Consider the following 21,295-nt stretch of genomic DNA (forward strand, 5'->3'; position numbering starts at 1 on the left):
CCTCGGACTTGCCATCCAGTATGGAGGGTAGAGGAAAGTGAAGAAATAAGTGGAAATACAATATGTTAGATGGTAACAAGCGCTGCGTACAAGAACAAGGACGCAGTTGGGGGCGGGGGAGGGCGGGGCTGTGGTTCACGCCTCTAATCCTATTTAGGAGGCTGAGGTGGGTGGATGCCTTGAGCCTAGGAGTTTGAGACCAGCCTGGGCAACATATCGAGACACCTGTCTCTACAAAAAATACGAGAAAAAATTATCCAGGCCTGCTGGCAAGGACCTGTAGTCCCCGCTACTTAGGAGGCTGAAGCGAGAGGATAGCTTGAGCCCAAGAGGTTGAGGCTGCAGTGAACTATGATCGCACCACTGTACTCCAGCCTGCTTTATTTTTTGAGGAACCACCAGACTGTTTTCCATAGCGACTACGCCATTTTTTATTTTTATTTATTTATTTATTTTGAGACAGTTTCGCTAAGTCGCCGGTGCCAGGCCTCCCAGTAGCTGGAACTACAGGCGCAAACCACCATGCCCGGCTAATTTTTGTATTTTTAGTAGAGATGGAGTTTCACCATGTTGGCCAGGCTGGTCTCGAATTCCTGACCTCAAGTGATCTGTCCGCCTCGGCCTCCCAAGTGCTGGGATTACAGGTGTGAGCCACCACGGCTGGCTGCGACTGCGCCATTTTACATTCCTACCAGCAGCAGAGAGTGAGACCCTATCTCAAAAAAAAAGCGGGGGAGGGAGAGGATTGGGATAGGAATTCGAAATTGGAAATAAAGTGATTCACAGGTGTTCCATTCAGGGTCTAGCAGGAAACAGAATCGAACTCAAGAGGTTCAATCTTAAGGAAGGGACTAGAAAAATGCGCAGGGTTTAGCGAATCCGGAAAACAGGGTTGTTGAGGCACCAGAGACAAGCAAGAGCTGGAAGGCATGACTATTTTGAGGACTGAGGACAGAGAGGAAATCCTGTTATTGGAAGTCCGAGTATAAGGGGATAGGGAAGTGTGGGATCCGTTCCTAAATGCAGCTGTGGTCAAGGAAGGCACAGCCACTGCCCAGAGCAGAGAAAGTGCAGGAAAAAAGAAATACCCAGCGTCTCCGCCTCTTGCTTTTCATCTCCTGGTGGCACCTCCCATTCACTGAACCCACTCAGAAGCCTGAGGCAAAAAAGCCCAGGTGCTTTCTGTAGGGGTTATTCTCCCCAGGCTCAGGAGAGGGTACAGAAGGGCAGAAAATGGATGGGAGCTGGGAGAGCAAACAAGAAAGCCCACAGGCCTTCCTTAGAAAGTGGCATTTGAACAAAGACTTGAAGGAAGTGAATGAACCATGCTACAGCTAAGGATATCCAAAGAAAGAGCATTCCAAGCAGAGAAAACAGGGCAGAGGCCCCGAGGCAGTGGATTACTTGGAACAGCAAGAAAGCCAGTGTGGCTGGAGTAGAGACAGCAAATAGGAAGTGAGTCAGAGTATGGGAGGGTGGGGGGCACACCTTATAGAGCCCTGTAGGCCATGGTAAGAACTTTGGCTTCTACTTGGGGAAGGAGGAGAGGCAGCCACTCACTGTAGGTTTTGAGCAGAGGAGTGATGTTGAGAAAATGGCAAGGGACCAGGCTGGTGGGGGCTCCATTGCAATTACCCAGGCAGACGAGGAAATGGCTTAGTTCAAGTTGGTCATTATGGAGTGGGTCTAAAACAGGCTTTTCCTTTCTTTTCTTTTTTTTTTTTTTTTTTTTTTTTTTTTGAGACAGGGTCTTGCTCTGTCACCCCAGCTGGAGTGCAGTGGCATGATCACATCTCACTGCAGCCTCAGCCTGACAGGCTCAAGCGCAATCCTCCCAACCTCATCTTTCCAAGTAGCTGGAAATACAGGTGTGTGCCATCATGCCAGGCTAATTATTATTATTTTTTTTTAAGATGGAATCTTGCTCTGTCACCAACACTGGAATGCAGTGGCACCATCTGGGATCACTGCAACCTCTACCTCCTAGGTTCAAGTGATTCTCCTGCCTCAGTCTCCCAAGTAGCTGGGATTACTGGGGTACACCACCACGCCTGGCTAATTTTTGTATTTTTGGTAGAGATGGGGGTTTCACCATATTGGCCAGGCTGGTCTGGAACCCCTGACTTCAGGTGATCTACCCGCCTCAGCCTCACAAAGTGCTAGGATTACAGGCATGAGTCACCATGCTGGGCCTAATTTTTGCATTTTTAATGGAGATGGAGTTTCACCATGTTGTTGGCCAGGCTGGTCTCCAACTCCCGACCTCAGGTGATCTGACCACCTCAGCCTCCCAAAGTGCTGGGATTACAGGCGTGAGCCACAGCGTCGGGCCTAATTTTTTAATTTTCTAATTTTTTTTTTTTCTTATAGAGATGGCATCTCCCTATGTTGTTCAGGCTGGTCTCTAACTCCTGGGCTTAAGCAATCTTCCTGCCTCAGCCTTCCAAAATGTTGGGATTACAGGTGTGAGCCACCATACCTGAGAGAATTTTTAAAACCCAGAAAATAACAAGCACTGGTGAGGATGTGGAGAAATTTGAATCCTTATGTGCTGCTGGTGGGAATGTAAAATGGTGCAATTGCTATGGAAAACGTTATGGTATTTCAAAAAAAAAAATAGAATTAACATATGATCCAGCAATTTCATGCCTGGGTACATATTCAAAAAAAGTGAAAGCAAGGGTCAGGCATGGTGGTTCGTGTCTACAATCCCAGCACTTTGGGAGGCCAAGGCAGGCAGATCACTTGAGATCAGGAGTTTGAGACCAGCCTGGTTAATATGACAAAACCCTATCTCTACTGAAAATACAAAAATTAGCTGGACGTGGTGGTGTGCATCTGTAATCCCAGCTATTTGGGAGGCTAAGGTGGAAGAATTGCTCAAACCCAGGAGGCAGAGGTTGTGGTGAGCCGAGATTGTGCCATTGCACTCCAGCCTGGGTGACAGTGAAACTCCGTCTCAAAAAAAAACAAAAACAAAAAAACAAAAACAAAAGCAGGACTTGAAGAGATATTTATACACCCACGTTCATAGCAGCATTATTCACAATAGTCAGAAGGTAGGAGCAACCCAAGCATCCCTGATAGATGAATGGGTAATGTTTAATAGGAACACAGTTTCAGCTTTGCAGGATGAAGAGTTCAGCGGATGGATGATGGCAATGGTTGCACAATAGGAACACACTTAATACCACTGAAGAATACACTAAAAAATGGTTAAGATGGTAAATTTTATGTTTTGTGTACTTTAACCACAATTGTTTTTTTATTTACTAAAAAAACCCCGTGATCAAATTCTGGGTATATTTTGAAGTATTGACAACAAGATTGGCCAAAAGATTGGCTTGCTATGGAGTATGAGAGACAGAACAGGTCAAGAATTACTCCAGGGTTTTTGGTCTGGCCTGAGCAACCAGCAGAATGACAATGCCATTTTCTTTTATGAAACAGAATCTGACTCTCTCACCAGGCTGGAGTGCAGTGGCACAATCACAGATCACGGCAGTCTTGATCTCCCAGGCTCAAGCAATCCTCTTGCTTCAGCCTCTCAAGTAGCTGGGACTACAGGTGCATGCCACCATGCTCAGCTAGTGTTTTTTAGAGACAACGTCTTGCTATGTTGTCCAGGCTGGTCTTAAATTCCTGAGCTCAAGTGATCCTCCCTCCTCGCCCTCCCAAAGTGCTGGGATTACAGGTGTGAGCCACCGCGCCCAGCCAGACAACACCATTTCTGAAATAGGGAAGGGAAGTATAGTGGACACCGTCAGGTCCCTGCTAGGACTCCCTGGGATCACTTTTTCAGTTTCCGAGCTCCCCTCCCTTGGCGCTGTGTGCTGTAATCCTCAGTCCTGCGCCTGTGACTCTCTTCAGTCTCTCTGCCCTTGCAAGGAAGTGCCCAGGAGTTGATTCCCCAGCCCACAGCCAGTTACCAACTGGTGCAGGAATATGAAAACCCAGCTTCCTTTTCTCCAGTTGGACAAACTCCAAGATGCCACTTCCTTTCCTAGGGTGAAGCCACCCTCTTTGGGACTTGGCCTGGTATCACATCCTTCTTGGGCTTCTTTCTCTTCTTTATCCTGTTTCTCCCACTCATTTACCAGTTCCTCCTAGGACTTCCTTAATAATTCACTTCAGGGCCAGCTGCTGTGGCTCATGCCAACACTTTGGGAGGCCAAGGCGGGAGGATCACTTGAGCCCAGGAGTTCAAGACCAGCTCTCTACAAAAACAAAAATAGGGCGAGCCGGGCTCACGCCTGTAATCCCAGCACTTTGAAAGGCTTAAGCAGGCAGATCACCTGAGGTCAGGCGTTCAAGACCAGCCTGACCAACATGGCAAAACTCCGTCTCTACTAAAAATACAAAAATTAGCCAGGTGTGGTGGTGCGCACCTGTAATCCCAGCTACTCAGGAGGCTGAGACAGGAGAATTGCTTGAACCTAGGAGGCGGAGGTTGCAGTGAGCTTAAATGGAACCCTGCACTATAGCCTAGGTGGGCCACAGAGCGAGACTCCATTTCAAAATGCTAAATAAAATAAATAAATAAAAATAAAAAATTAGCTGGGCATGGTGTTACACACTTGTGGTCCCAGCTACTCAGGAGGCTGAGGTGGGAGGATTGCTACAGCCCAGGAGGTTGAGGCTGCAGTGAGCCATGATCAGGCCACTGCACTTCAGCCTTGGCAACAGAGTGAGAACTTGCCTCCAAAAAAAAAAGTCACCCCAGGCCCATGAATCCTTGTCTCAGGATTGGCTTCTTGGAGTCTCGTTGCAGGTAGAGCAAGCTTGGGACTGGAGGAAGATCAGAACTTTCATTTGGGCTATGTTCAGAGATGACTAGGGATACCATGTTGAAAGCCTGTGGTTGCATAAACCAGTTCAGGGGAGAGGTCCAGTCTGGGGAAATTCATTTGTCACAATGGGAAAGTATCCATTCTGGGGCAGCCTGAGGAGAAAGGCTTGCCCAGGAGGTCTCCTATCTTTTTTTTTTTTTTTTTTTGGAGACAGAGTCTTCCTCTGGCACCAGACCAAAGTGCAGGGGCATGATCTCAGCTCACTGCAACCTCTGGCTCCCTAGTTCAAGTGATTCTCCTGCCTCAGCCTCTCCAGTACCTGGGACTACAGATGTGTGCCACCACACCCAGCTAATTTTTGTATTTTTAGTATAAACAGAGTTTCACCATATTGGCCAGGATGGTCTCCATCTCTTGACGGTGATCCACCCACCTTGGCCTTCCAAAGTGCTAGGATTACAGGTGTAAGTCACTGCGCTGGGCCCTAGGGTATCCCTCTCTAAGTGAGCATGGCCTGCCTTAGTAGTCAGAACATCCATACTGTCTCCAACATTGTCCAACTACACAGGGCTGGGACTCCTTCTGTTCTCCCCTAAAAAACTGAAGTGGCCAAGCTCGGTGGCTCACTCCTGTAATCCCAGCACTTTAAGAGGGCAAGCCTAGTAGATCACCTCAGGTCAGGAGTTCGAGGCCAGCCTGACCAAGTTCGAGGCCAGCCTGACCAAGATGGTGAAACCTCACCTCTACTAAAAATACAAAAATTAGCTGGCGTGGTGGTGTGCACTTGTAATCCCAGCTACTCATGAGGCTGAGGCAGGAGAATCACTTGAACCTGAGAGGCAGAGGTTGCAGTGAGTCGAGATCACACCATTGCACACCAGCTGGGCAGCAGAGACTCTGTCTCAAAAAAAAAGTAAAAATTAAAAAAAAAAACAAAAACTGCACCTCCCAGTGCCTCTCACCTGCATTCACTTTGAAACCCATGCTACCCCCTACAGTGTGAAATCCCTGGCATCGTTTCTTTCCTTGGAGTATCTCTTCTGCTTTCTCCACTACCTCTTTCCTCCCTCCTGGGAAGCTCCTCTGGGCCTGACACGGTGTGGATATTTGTCCCCTCCAAATCTCATGTTGATATGTAATTCCCATTGTCGGAGGAGGGGCCCGTGGGAGGTGTTTGGGTCATGGGGGCAGGTCTCTTCTGAATACCCTCATGATCTCCTCATGGTAATGGGTGAGATTTTGCTCTGTTAGTTCATCAAGAGCTGGTTGTTTAAAGAGCTGGGTGCCTTCCTCACCTCTCTGTTACTCCCTCTCTCTCCATGTGACACGTGCCCACTTTGCCTTCTGCCATGATTGGAAGCTTCCCGAGGCCCTCACCAGAAGCAGATGCCAGTACCATGCTTCCTGTACAGCCTGCAGAACCATGAGCCAAAATAAGCCTCTTTTTTTTTTTTTTCTTGAGACGGAGTTTCGTTATTGTTGCCCAGGCTGGAGCGCAATGGCGCTATCTCCGCTAACCGCAACCTCCGCCTCCTGGGATCAAGCGATTTTCATGCCTCAGCCTCCCAAGTAGCTGGGATTACAGACATGCACCACCGTGCCCGGCTAATTTTGTATTTTTAGTAGAGATGGGGTCTCTCCATGTTGGTCAGGCTGGTCTCAAACTCCGGACCTCAAGTGATCAGCCCACCTTGGCCTCCCAAAGTGCTGGGATTACAGGCGTGAATCACCGTGCCCAGACCAATAAACACCTTTTCTTTATAAATTACACAGTCCCTAGTATTCCTTTATAGCAATGCAAATGGACGAGGTCAGGGCTACTGGACTCTTACCTTTCCAGACTTCCCCACAGCACCCAAACTGGGAGATGCCCATGGCATTGAAGTTAGGGTCCACAGACCTGAGTTGTGAATCATGCCTCTGAAAATGACTGCTTGAGTGACCCGGTGTGAGTTCCTTGACCCTTCTAAGCCCCCTGGAACTTTCCACTTGATGAGTGATGGTGAGATTATCCCAAACTGAACTCCTGGCCTTCTCCTGCACACCTGCACCTCACACGCTCTCCTTCCAGAGGCTCCAGCCGAGCCATCTCCACCTCTGGTTGCCACTGGATCCTGAAGCTTCCCCAACACCAGGGGAGGGCTGGCCTCAGGCCTTTGCAATTGCCTTTTCCTCTGCCTGGATCACCCTCCCCAACATCCACCTGCCCCTCTCCCTTACCGTCTTCAGGTCTCTGCTCAGGTATGGCTCCTCAGAGAGGCCCTCCCTAGCCCCCTGCAAAGATGGTACTCTCCCATTACTCTCTTTTCCCCCTTTCCTCTGCAATTTTTTTTTTTTCTGGCTTTTTAAAAGTTATCTTTGTAGAGCCGGAATCTTGCTGTTGCCCAGGCTGGTCTCCAACTCCTGGGCTCAAGCGATCCTCCTGCCTCAGCCTCCCTAAGCACTGGGATTACAGGTGTGAGCCACCACACCCAGCATAATTTTTTCATAGCACTTATCACACTTTATTAGAACATATGAATTTTTTTGAAGGATGATCTAGAGCAAAGATGAAGAGCTTGGACTGGGCACAGTGGCTCACGCCTATAATCCCAGCACCAAGGCGGGTGGATCACTTGAGTTCAGAAGTTGGAGACCACCCTCCGTAACATGGTGAAACCCATCTCTACTAAAAATGCAAAAAATTGGCCAAGTGCCGTGGCTCACGCCTGTAATCCTAGCACTTTGGGAGGCCAAGACAGGCATATCACGAAGTCAAGAGATGGAAACTATTCTGGCCAACATGGCGAAACTCTGTCCTACTAAAACTACAAAAATTAGCTGGGAGTGGTGGTGAGCATCCATAGTCCCAGCTATGCGGGAGGCTGAGGCAGGAGAATCACTTGAACCCAGGAGGCGGAGGTTGCAGTGAGGTGAAATTACACCACTGCACTCCAGCCTGACAACAGAGCAAGTCTCCATCTCAAAAAAAAAAAAAAAAAAAAAAAAAAAAAATTAGCCAGGCATGGTGGTGCATGCCTGTAGTCCTAGTTACTCACGAGGCTGAGGTGGGAGAATCACTTGAACCAGGAGTTTGCTGTGAACCGAGATGGAAACACTGCATTCCAGCCTGGGCTACAGAGGGAGACTCCGTCTCAAAAAAAGAAAAAAAAAAAAAAAGAGAGAGAGATTAAGAGCATGGACTCTGGAGTCACACTGCCTGGCTTTGAATCCAGCTCTCCTTAGCTGTGAGACCTTGGGCAAGTGACTTTCAATCCCCTTGGAATTTAGTGTTCTAATCTGTAAAATGGGATAAGCATAATAACACTTTCCTCATAGGTTGGGAATTAATATTTGTAAAGCACCTCAGGAGACAGTTTACATAAGAGTTTGTTAAACTGTACTTATTGTGTGTCTCCCTGCATGGAATGTGTCCTCTGAGAGAGGCAGGGAATTTTGTCTCATTTGTTATTGCTGTATCTCCAGTGCATAGAATAGCCTGGCATAAAATAGATACTGTACTAGAATATTTATTGAATAACTGAAATCAACAAGATGATCACTGTTAAGCATGTAGCAGGGTGCCAGATCCACAGTAGAGTCAAGATGAATGTTGGTTTCCTTCTTTATATATATATATTTGTAATTTTTAAATTAAAGATACAGGGTTTCACTATGTTGGCCAGGATGGTCTTGATCTCCTGACCTCGTGATCTGCCTGCTTCGGCCTCACAAAGTGCTGGGATTACAAGTGTGAGCCACCATGCCTGGCCTCAGTGTTGGTTTCCTGACCCACGTCTCCTAGCTGATAAGAGATCTAATCAACTAATATAAAGGAAGGAAAGTGTTTTGCAAAGTGTCATACATGTCAGGCAAGGCATAATAAAATGAATTATTACCATTTCCTGATTACTCACTGGATGCCAGGCTCTGTGTAAATACTTTAATGCATGAGCTCATTCTAATCCTCGTAACTTTACAAAGTAGTTCATATTATTCTTGTTTTACAGACAAAGAAACCGAAATCAAGTCTGTAAGGCCGGTTGCCTCGCCGGGAGCTTGGACTTGCCCATCTCTATCCACGACTGAAATTACGTCACCAGAATCTGCACTCAGCATCTAGCTTCACCACACCCACCTCTGCACTCAACACTAAACTTTGCACTCAACACCTAGCCTGCCTTTCGAAATCCCCTCTGCACTCAGCACCAGGATCTGCACTCACTAAACTCTGCACTCGACACCTAGCCAGCCGTTGGAAAACCCCGCCAAAATTTAAAAGAAGCCCCGCCAAAACCTGCCCAATAGTGTATGGCCCCATCCAGCCCACCGGAAATCCCGCCTACCTACCTATAGCAGCTTGTCACGTCTACGTCCTATTTCTCCACAGCCAATCAGAGCACCTTCCCTCCCTATATAACCCCACGCCTGAGAGGAGTCAGGCGTGACTTCCCTGGCCTCTTTCCCCGGGACCATGGAACCTTGCCCGGTAGCTGAATAAATTGGTGTCTAATTGTTCTCATGCAGGCCTCAGTTTCCTCATTTTAAACTCGGCAATAAACCTTACAGAGAATAAACCTTACAAAGTCCCTTGCCCAAGGCCACATAGCCAGGGCAGAGGCAAAGCAGCAGGCTAACCTAGTTCTCACTCCCAAACTCACTGCCTGACTTAGTAGCCAACCTGCTACCCATACATATTTGCTGGAAGAATGATTTGGGGGAGCAGGTCTTTGATGCATTTGGAAGAATTCCACGATATTCAATCCTTTCTCTGAGAACCTTTCAAAATAAACACATTTGCCTTTGGTCAAGGTTAAATTCTGGATCTTCCAAGAAACATTGAGAAAGAGCTTTTCTGTCCATTTTTGGTAGTAAAGTTTCGAGAGTTTCACTCCCACACACACTGAAAGGGATGTGTCCCAAAGACAAGTGGGTGTTTTCCAGGCTTCCAAGAAGTGGCCTTAAAATGGGATGAGGCTCTATTTCCTGGCGCCTCACACCCCAGGACTCTGCAAGAATGATTCCACAATCTGATCTCTTTTAGTCTGTTCCTGACCTCCTTGGGAACCTTCTATGTGCCCTGTGATATCACCAACCAGCTCCTCCTATTTATCACATCTGAATCCTTAAAGGTGCTGAGGCAGCCTGCCCAGGTCAAGAAACGTGGGCTGCACACTTTCCCTTTCCCTGAATCCTAGGTGGGGCTGTACTGTCATCAGCACTGGGGAGTTTTTGCCAAGGCCTGAGCTGTCAGTTTTCAGAGAACAGAAGCCAAGCATTTATGTATGTGTGTACACTGAGGGCAAGGAATCGATTAATCAATACGCATTCACGACGCCCCGAGTCCCGCTGCAGTGGTTGGTTAAGGTCTAAAAACTCTGAGAACTTTAGGGCCAAAAAGGACCTTAAAGAAAATAACAATGAGAATAATAATAACAAAATAATACAAATCTGCCTTCAGAGCCATATTTCATCCTTCCCCTAAAAGGCAAGAGTGACCCCTACTAACTGTTTCCCAGGCTCCCTGGAAAGATGACGTCCTGCTGGGCTCAGCTGATAGAGGCACTATTGAGAGGACAGGAGGCAGGACAAACGAAAGAGCCAGAGAGCTTGCTCAACAGTGTCTGTTTTTTTTTGTTTTTTGTTTTTGTTTTTTTTTAATGGAGTTTTGCTCTTATTGCCCAGGCTGGAGTGCAAAGGCATGATCTCTGCTCACCACAACATTTGCCTCCTGGGTTCAAGCGATTCTCCTGACTCAGCCTCCCAAGTAGCTGGGATTACAGGCATGCAGCACCACGCCTGGCTAATTTTGTATTTTTAGTAGAGGTGGGGTTTCTCCATATTGGTCAGGCTGGTTTCAAACGCCCGACCTCAGGTGATTGGCCTGCCTCAGCCTCCCAAAGTGTTGGGATTACAGGCGTGAGCCACCATGCCCAGCCAAACTCAGAAGTGTCTTGGAAGTGGCTGTGTCTTGTCTGCAGATCCAACTTGACAAAGGGTCTGCCAGGTGACCTCAGACTCTAGACTACAGTGATACCACCTTTCTCTTTCTTCCTTTGGCTAAGGGGTAGCAGACTTTATGCTGTCTAATCTCTGTGTTGCATCACCATCCCCGGTTTGTATTCTCATCCTCTCCATTACCTTTTTTTTTTTTTTTTTTGAGATAGGGTCTCATTCTGTTGCTCAGACTAGAGTGTAGTGATGCCATTACAGCTCACTGCAGCCTCGACCTCTGGGGCTCAAGCAATCCTCTCACCTAAGTCTCCTGGGTAGCTGAGACTACAGGTAAGCACCACCATGTTCAGATAATTTTTATTTGTTGTAGAGATGCGGTCTCCCTATGTTACCCAGGCTCCTCTGGGATACTCACAGTGGTTTTTGTCTTCCTGATTGGACACTGGCTGATTGAACAGTTAAAACTTACACAGTACTTACTACATGCCAGATGCTGTTCTAAGTGCATGATGGATGTTAGCTTATTTAATTTTACCATCAGGGGAATGATTATATGGTACAGATGAGAAAGCTGAGGCACTGAGAGTTTGATCTAGCCCAGTGAGATCCCATGTCTGGATCCACATCAAAAATTCCCCAGGAAGGCTGGGTGCAGCGGATCACACCTGTAATCACAGCACTTCAGGAGGCCGATGCAGTGGATTACTTGAGGTCATGAGTTTGAGACCAGCCGGACCAACATGGTGAAACCCCGTTTTCACTAAAAATACAAAAATTAGCCAGGTGTGGTGGCGCAGGCTTGTAGTCCCAGCTACTCAAGAGGCTTAGGCAGGAGAATCACTCGAACCCATGAAGCAGAGATTGCAGTGAGTGGAGATCGCGCCACTGCACTCCAGCCTGGGCAACAGAGCAAAACTGGCTCAGAAAAAACAAAAATAAAAAATAAAATAAAAATAGAGGAAGTGATGGATGCCATCCTATCCCCGCTGAATCAGACTCTTTCAATCTATGGGGCCCAGGAATCTGGAGATGTAATAAGTTCTCCAGGTGATTCTGATGCAGTTAACCCAGCACCTTTGTATGAACTGGTAGTATCTGAGAAAGCATAACTTCGTTTTGGTGATGAGCACACCAAGATTTAGATCAGACTTAGATTTATATTACCTGATTTTTTAAAATTGTATTTTGAAAATCTTTTCTGTACAGTTTATTCACTGATCACAATGAACAGAACAGATATCTGTATATCCCAATATTCAGAAGAGTCCCTGCCCAAGGCTGCACAGAAAGCTCAGTGGCAGACAAAAAACAGGGCCAAGGATAGCACTTTCTGCTCCCCCCACCCCACTACTTTCTTGTTCAAGGGCACATGTCTGGTTCTGATGTTTGGACTTGCTTCTCCTTCAAGCCATCTGAAGCCACTTCTTAATAGAAATATTTTGGAGAATTCAATATATAAACAGATGTGTATGCAGGATTGCTGAGTGGCTGATCAATGTTTGGGAAAAGGAAACAGAGGCATTTTAATTTACTTAATCTCTTATTTTCCATTCATTCTGAATAACTTTAGAGGGCTTGTTAACTCTTCCACATACTACCTTCTCCTTATTAATTCATTAAGACAGTGGTCATGCCAAGAATCTGTATTTTTTAACAGAGGCCCAAAGTCATGTGACAATTTAAGAAAATAGAATCAAAATCCAAAAAGCCCAGAATCAGAATGGACTTCAGCAAAATGTCAGCTCCATAAGAATTGGACTTTCGTGTGGTGGTGCACACTTGTGATCCCAGCTACTCGGGAGGCTGAGGTGGGAGGATTGCTTGAACCTGGGAGATGAAGGCTGCAGTGAGCCTTGATCACGCCACTGCACTCCAGCCTGGATGACACCCAGCTACTTAATAAATATTTATTGAATGAAATAATAATGATTTTTTTTTTTTTTTTTGAGACGGAGTTTCGCTCTTGTTACCCAGGCTGGAGTGCAATGGCGCGATCTCGGCTCACTGCAACCTCCGCCTCCTGGGTTCAGGCAATTCTCCTGCCTGAACCTCCTGAGTAGCTGGGATTACAGGCACGTGCCACCATGCCCAGCTAATTTTTTGTATTTTTAGTAGAGACGGGGTTTCACCATGTTGACCAGGATGGTCTCGATCTCTTGACGTCGTGATCCCCCCGCCTCGGCCTCCCAAAGTGCTGGGATTACAGGCGTGAGCCACCATGCCCGGCCAATAATGATTTTTTATTGTATTTTGAAAATGCTTTCTGGACAGTTATTCACTGATCCTCATGATGGACAGAACAGATACCTGTATATCCCAATATCCAGAAGAGTCTCTGTGATGGTTAATGAGTGTCAACTTGACTGTATTGAAGGATACAAAGTATTGATCCTGGGTATGTCTGTGAGGGTGTTGCCAAGGGAGATTAACAGTTGAGTCAGTGGGCTGGGGAAGGCAGATCCACCCTAGATTTGCTGGGCACAATCTAATCTGCTGCCGGGGAATATAAAGCAGGCAGAAAAACATGAAAAGGCTAGCCTCCTAGCCTACATCTTTCTCCCGTGCTGGATGCTTCCTGCCCTCAAACATCGGACTCCAAGTTCTTCAGTTTTGAGACTCGGACTGACTCTACTTGGTTCTCAAGCTTGAGGATAGCCTATCGTGGGACCCTATGATCATGCAAATTAATTCTTAATAAATTCACATATATATGTGTGTATTCTATTAGTTCTGTCCCTCTAGGGAACCCTGACCAATATAGTCCCCAGTATACACAAGACAAAACTGAGTTCAGAGAGATTAGGTGGCTTGCCAGGTCACATCACTAAAGATAGGTGTTACAAACTCTTCACGAAATTCTTCTCTCCCAGCTGATAGGATGAAAGTGATGAGAAGGAACACAGGCAGAAGAATGTAGGTATGAATGCAAAATAAACTACCAGAATAAATAACTTAATAGGGATAAGAAATTCTAGTATTTATCACTAGAGGAGGAGATTAGAGGCTCAAAGATTCCAGGGGACACACAACAAATTCCTCTATTTCTCTAACTCCTAACTTTAGTTATAATTCAAGCAGTCCTCAAGTGCCTGTTGATTACTAAAAAAAATAGCTCCCTCTTGGCTGGGTATGGTGGCTTATGCCTGTAATCCCAGCACTTTGGGAGGCCAAGGCTGGTGGATCACCTGAGGTCAGGAGTTTGAGACCAGTCTGCACAACATGGTGAAACCCTGTCACTATTAAAAATACAAAAATTAGCCAGGCATGGTGGCAAAATCCAAGATACTCAGGAGGATGAGGCAGGAGAATGGTTTGAAGTCAGGAGGTGGAGGCTGCAGTGAGCTGAGATGGTGTCACTGTACTTCAGCCTGGGCAACAGAGTAAGACCCCATCTCAAAAATAAATAAATAAAATAAAATACAAATAGTTCCTGCTTATTCCATGTCATTAAGTGCTAAAGGCTTTGTGCACATTATTTCATTTCATTTTACCTGGCCTACCGCAATAGTTTCCTTAGTGCCCTTCCTATCTGTTTTCCCCACTACTGGCAGACTGCTCTTTTAAAACTCCCAAATCTGGCCAGGAGAGGTGGCTCATACCTGTAATCCCAGCAGTTTGGGAGGCCAAAGTGGGTGGATCTCCTGAAGTCAGGAGTTCAAGAGGCTGAGGCAGAAGTACTGCTTGAACTTGGGAGGCAGAGGTTGCAGTGAGCTGAGCGCCATTGCACTCTAGCCTGGGTGACAGAGCAAGACTCTGTCTCCAAATAAAAATCAATTTACTTTTAATTCAGTCAGCAGTAGTGGCGCCTATCTGCAGACCCAGCTACTTGGGAGGCTGACGTAGGAGGATTGCTGGAGCCCAGGAATTCAAGGTTTCATCATTAAATTCTAGCTCAATATTGCTGCCTGCTGGGGGCTGAGCACAGGACCAGTTTTTTGTTTAAAAAAGGAAGTTGTAGGCTGGGCATGGTGGCTCATATCTGCAGTCCCAGCACTTTGGGAAGCCAAAGCAGGTGGATCATGAGGTCAAGAGATCAAGGCCATCCTGACCAACATGGCGAAACCCCATCTCTACTAAAAACACAAAAATTAGCTAGGTGTGGCAGCATGCATCTGTAATTCCAGCCACTTGGAAGGCTGAGACAGGAGAATCGCTTGAACTCAGGAGGCAGAGATTGCAGTGAGCTGAGATTGTGCCACTGCACTCCAGCCTAGCGACAGAGCAAGACTCCGTCTAAACAAAAGAAAGGAAGATGTTGTCGAAGGGAGCAGTGCCTCTCACAGCTGTCATCCCAGCACTTTGGGAGGCGGAAGTGGGCGGATCACCTAAGGTCAGGAGTTCGAGACCAGCCCAGCCACATGGTGAAGCTCAGTCTCCACTAAAAACACAAAAATTAGCCCTGTGTGGTGGCAGGTGCCTGTAATACCAGCTACTCGGGAGGCTGAGGCAGGAGAATTCCTTGAACCCATGGGGTAGAGTTTGCAGTGAACCGAAATCAACCCACTGCACTCCAGCCTGGGCGACAGAGCAAAACTCCCTCTCAAAAAACTTAAATTAAAAATTAAAAAGTAGGCCGGGCGCGGTGGCTCAAGCCTGTAATCCCAGCACTTTGGGAGGCCGAGGTGGGTGGATCACAAGGTCGAGAGATCGAGACCATCCTGGTCAACATGGTGAAACCCCGTCTCTACTAAAAATACAAAAAATTAGCTGGGCATGGTGGCGCATGCCTGTAATCCCAGCTACTCAGGAGGCTGAGGCAGGAGAATTGCCTGAACCCAGGAGGCGGAGGTTGCGGTGAGCCGAGATCGCGCCATTGCACTCCAGCCTGGGTAACAAGAGCGAAACTCCGTCTCAAAAAAAAAAAAAAAAAAAAAAAAAGTAGGCCGGGCGCGGTGGCTCAAGCCTGTAATCCCAGCACTTTGGGAGGCCGAGGCGGGTGGGTCACGAGGTTGAGAGAACGAGACCATCCTGGTCAACATGGTGAAACCCCGTCTCTACTAAAAATACAAAAAATTAGCTGGGCATGGTGGCACGTGCCTGTAATCCCAGCTACTCAGGAGGCTGAGGCAGGAGAATTGCCTGAACCCAGGAGGCAGAGGTTGCAGTGAGCCGAGATCGCGCCATTGCACTCCAGCCTGGGTAACAAGAGTGAAACTCCGTCTCAAAAAAAACACACACACAAAAATTAAAAAGTCTGAATAGGAAACATTTGCCATCTTTTGTCTCTAAGGTTGGCCACCTATGAGACATTCATAAGAATCTTGGTCTCCACAACCCCTTTTCTTTTTGTTTGTTTGTTTGTTTGTTTGTTTTTCTGAGATGGTGTCTTTCTCTATTGCCCAGGCTGGAAGTGCAGTGGTGTGATCTTGGCTTACTGCAACCTCCGCCTCCCGGGTTCAAGTAATTATCCTGCCTCAGCCTACTGAGTAGCTGAGACTACAGGTGTGAGCCACCATGCCCAGCTAGTTTTTTTTGTATTTTTAGTAGAGATGGGGTTTCACCATGTTAGGCAGCATGGTCTCGGTCTACTGACCTCATGATCCACCTGCCTCAGCCTCCCAAAGTGCTGGGATTACAGGTGTGAGCCACCGTGCCCAGCCCACAACCCCTTTTCTTAACCTAGACATTCCTTTCTGTTGATTCCAAGTCTTTAGAATAATAACTCTTTTAACCAATTGCCAGTTGGAAAAATCTTTGAATCCACCTGTAAACCCCTGCCTCCCATTGTCCTGCCTTTCTGGACCAAACCAATGTATATCTCACACGTGTTGATTGACAGCTTATGTCCCCCTAAAATGTATAAAACCAAGCTGTAACTCAACCACTTTGAGTACATGTTCTCAGGACTTCTTGAGACTGTGCCTCCAGCCATGGTCACTCATATTTGGCTCAGAACAAACCTCTACATATTTTATAGAGTTTTCCTCTTTTTGTTGACATGTCACAGCCTAGAATATTCTCTTTCAAAGCCTTTTCTAAATAAGGCAAGTTTTTCAAGTGTTACATAAATGCTGCATTCATTGATGGAATAGGAAATAGCCATTTAACATGCTATTGTAGAAAAATACTTATTTTTATGAAAAAGATGTACACAATGTGTTGCTGAAATATAAGAAATGTATGGATGGCTGGATAGAGTGACGGCTAGCTGGATGGATAGGTGATAAAGCAAAAATGTCAATAAGAGAATCTAGGTGGTGGCATATGGGTGCTCGTTATACAATTCTTTCATTCTTTTGTGTCTTTGAAAATTTCTAAAATCAAATGGTGTGAGCCATGGCTCACACCTATAATCTCAACACTTTGGGAGGCCAAGGTAGGCAGATCACTTGAGGTCGAGAGTTCAAGATCATCCTGGCCAACATGGTAAAATCTCATCTCTACTAAAACTACAATTTTTTTTTTTTTTAAAAGAAATATTAAGCCAGGTGTGGTGGCTCACGCTGGTAATCCCAGCACTTTGGGAGGCCAAGGTGAGTGGATCACCTGAGGTTAGGAGCTCAAGACCAGCCCGGCCAACATGGTGAAACCCCATCTCTACTAAAAAAAATTAGCTGGGCATGTTGGTACACACCTGTGATCCCAGCTACTTGGGAGGCTGACGCAGAAGATCGCTTGAACCCGGGAGGTGGAGGTTGCAGTGAGCCAAGATCACACCACTGCATCCAGCCTGGGTGACAGAGCGAGACTCATTCTCAAAAAATAAAAATAAAAATAATAGCTAGCTGTGCATGGTGGCTCACACCTATAATCCTAGCACTTTGGAAGGCCCAGACAGGTGGATCACTTGAGGTCAGGAGTTCGAGACCAGCCTGGCCACATGGTGAAAACCCATCTTTACGAAAAACTCAAAAAAAATTAGCTGGGTGTGGTGGTGGCAGGTGTCTGTAATCCCAGGTGCTGGGAGGCTGAGGCAGGAGAATTGTTGGAACCCAGGAAGTGGAGGTCGCAGTGAGCTGAGATTGTGGCATTACACTCCTGCCTAGATGACAGAGGGAGACTCCATCTCAAAAGAAAAAAAAAAAGGATCCTTAGGGCTGCCAACCTTATAGTAGAAGCTGAGGTGGAAGTATATTTCTCCTGCACAAAAGACCAAGAAAACAAAAAAAGAAAAAAAGTTTAAAGAAACAAAAAATAATTCCAGTCTTATCTGAGTTCTAGTTTTCCAGGGTATGATCCAGAACTTATGGATCAAAACCAGAAAGAACAACCTTGAGGTCTCCCTTTGGATCCTAGGTGAGAAGAGAAAAAGAGCCCACACAGACGAATCCAGCAGCAATTCTGCATTAGGCGCTAATAATTCTGCTTCCCAGTACCCCCTGCCCCATCTCCGCCCTCCACTAATCTGCGTTTTGCAGGTCCCTGTAGCAGCCTTGGCTTTCACACCCTCATACACAATAGTTAAGGACACCAAAGCCCATTTGCCTGCTCTCTTTGATAAAACAGTGACAGCAAGACAAAACACCGCCAGCGAAAGTCTTTAAAAATTTAAAGACTCTGATAAAGTCCTCCATTCCGCATCTGCCAGGGAAGGAAGGAAATGGCCTCTGGCAAGTGCCTCTGTTACTGCCCCCATCCCCACCCGCCAACACCTTTTTTTTTTTTTTTTTTTTGAGATGGAGTTTTCGCTCGTTACCCAGGCTGGAGTGCAATGGCGCGATCTCGGCTCACCGCAACCTCCGCCTCCTGGGTTCAAGCAATTCTCCTGCCTCAGCCTCCTGAGTAGGTGGGATTACAGGCACGCGCCACCATGCCCAGCTAATTTTTTTTGCATTTTTAGTAGAGACGGGGTTTCACCATGTTGACCAGGATGGTCTCGATCTCTTGACCTCGTGATCCACCCGCCTCGGCCTCCCAAAGTGCTGGGATTACAGGCTTGAGCCACCGCGCCCGGCCCCCCCCAACACCTTTTTTTACAAACATCCCCTTCTCTACTGGTCCTCAGCTGCCTGCTGGAGGGCACCAGATCCACTTGCCTGAGGAGCTGGAGGAAGGGGAAGCCCCCACTACCCCACTGTATAGTCATGGGGTGAAACTAATGAGTCGATGTTCTTCAAGCATTTGGAGGATCAAAGCCTGAGATCTGAGGCCTTGGCAAGAACACAGCACTTGCAGGCATGGGTGGGCACAAGCCAAGAGGCCCCGGATCACACAGAGCCAGGTGCTGTGCACACTCCTGCTAACAGACAGGTGTGAGGGCTGGCCCAAGAAGGTCAGGTCCCTAAGCTGATACTGCAGAAAAGGAAGAATTCTGAAACACTGTAATTAAATTAATACAGGAATTTGGGAAGGGGAGGGTAAAGGACAAGGAAGAAGAAAACAACAATCACTCATTATCTCTCCAGATGAAATTAACCTATGCTAGAAGTTTAGTTTATTTGCTCCTCATCTTTTTTCCTCTGTATAACTTTAACATTTAAAAACAATTATTTTATTAATATTAATTTTTATTTTTTTGAGATACAGTCTCACTCCATCACCCAGGCTGGAGTGTAGTGGAGCTATCTGAGCTCACTGCAACCTCTGCCTTCTAGATTCAAGCGAGTCTCCTGCCTCAGCCTCCCAAGCAACTGGAATTACAGGCACATGCCACCAAGCCCACTAACTTTTGTATTTTTAGTAGAGACGGGGTTTCACCATGTTGGCCGGGCTGGTCTTGAACTCCTGATCTCAAGTGATCCACCTGTCTCAGCCTCCCAAAGTGCTGGGATTACAAGTGTGAGCCATCACACCTGGCCTAAATTTTTAAAAAAAAAATTTTTTTTTTTTTTGAACTAGAGACTTGCTATGTCACCCAGGCTGGAGCACAGTGGTGCAATCACGATTCACTGTAGCCTCTACCGTCTGGGCTCAAACCATCTTTCCATCCCAGCCTCTGGAGTAGCTGTGACAATAGGAGTACTCCACAACACTCAGCTAATTTCTTTTTTATAGAAATGGTATTTCACCATGTTGCCCAGGCTGGTCTCAAACTCCTAGGCTTAAGCCTTCCAAAGTTCTGGGTTTACTGGCATGAGCCACCACATCCAGTCTAAGCTACTACTTTTTCCTGCAGATACTGACATAATATTTTTCTTCTTTAACCAGGGAAAGTGGTGCATTACATGAATAGGTTTTCTGCAGCTGAAATGCCCTTGCCAGGTGCAGTGGCTCATGCCTGAAATCCCAGCACTTTGGGAGGCCAAGGCGGGTGGATCACCTGAGGTCAGGAGTTTGAGACCAGCCTGGCCAACATGGTGAAACCCCATCTCTATTAATAATACAAAAAATTGGCTGGGCGCGGTGGCTCAAGCCTGTAATCCCAGCACTTTGGGAGGCCGAGGCGGGTGGATCATGAGGTCAAGAGATCGAGACCATCCTGGTCAACATGGTGAAACCCCGACTCTACCAAAAATACAAAAAATTAGCTGGGCATGGTGGCATGTACCTGTAATCCCAGCTACTCAGGAGGCTGAGGCAGGAGAATTGCCTGAACCCAGGAGGTGGAGGTTGCAGTGAGCCGAGATCGCGCCATTGCACTCCAGCCTGGGTAACAAGAGCAAAACTCCGTCTCAAAAAAAAAAAATAATAATAATAATAATAATACAAAAAATTAGCTGGGCATGGTGGTGGGTGCCTGTAATCCCAGCTACTCAGGAGGCTGAGGCAGAAGAATCGTTTGAATCCAGGAGGCAGAGGTTGCAGTGAGCCAAGATCGCACCATTGCACTCCAGCCTTGGCGACAGAGTGAAACTCTGTCTCAAAAAAAGAGAAATGCCCATGCATTCCTGGAACAATCAATTGCAATTATTTTCTACTTGAGTTCCTTTTCTGGCTCCCTGTCTCGGTTCATGCCTTGGAGGGACAATGTCATTTCCTGTCTTGGCTCGTTTTCAAAAACTCCAGTTTATTAGTCAGAATGTTCTAGAAGCTTCCAAAAACTTGGTTTGCTCGTTTGTGATGTGGTAGGAGTGGTCTCACTCATTGCTGAGGTGGTGACAATGCAGTGGGAACAGAAGGAAGTGAGGGAGGTCTTGCTCTCAGGCGACTGGATAGTTCTCACAGCGATGAATTAGTTCCCTTGAGAATGGGTTGCTATAAAGTCAGGATGCCTATCAGGTTTTCCCCACCTCACAGGTGTCCATTTCCCCTTCGACCTTCTCCACCACATTGGAACACAGCACAAAACCTTTTGCCAGAGCCAGGGCCATGTCCTTGAATTTCTCAGCTGGCAGAACTGTGAGGTTAATAAATCTTTCTTTGTAAACTACCCAGCCTCAAGGATTCTTTTATAGCAACACAAAGTGCACTAAAACTCTCAGTATTGGCTGGGTGTGGTGGCTCAAGCCTATAATCCCAGCACTTTGCTAGGCCAAGGTGGGTGGATCATAAGGTCAGGAGTTCAAGACCAGCCTGGCCAACATGATGAAACCCCATCTCTACTAAAAATACAAAAATTAGGCCGGACGCGGTGGCTCAAGCCTGTAATCCCAGCACTTTGGGAGGCCGAGGCGGGTGGATCACAAGGTCAAGAGATCGAGACCATCCTGGTCAACATGGTGAAACCCCATCTCTACTAAAAATACAAAAAA

General features: G+C 46.8%; 1 non-coding gene across 1 annotated transcript; it reads left to right on the forward strand.

Moving 5' to 3' along the window:
• Positions 1 to 17,684: 17,684 nt before the first annotated feature.
• LOC120362309 (small nucleolar RNA U109) lies at positions 17,685 to 17,812 on the forward strand. The gene has a single exon (XR_005578259.1). It is a non-coding gene; the product is annotated as a small nucleolar RNA U109 (small nucleolar RNA).
• Positions 17,813 to 21,295: the final 3,483 nt, after the last annotated feature.

Source organism: Saimiri boliviensis, chromosome 1 (genome assembly GCF_048565385.1).
Source record: "Saimiri boliviensis isolate mSaiBol1 chromosome 1, mSaiBol1.pri, whole genome shotgun sequence".
Lineage (NCBI taxonomy): Eukaryota > Metazoa > Chordata > Mammalia > Primates > Cebidae > Saimiri > Saimiri boliviensis.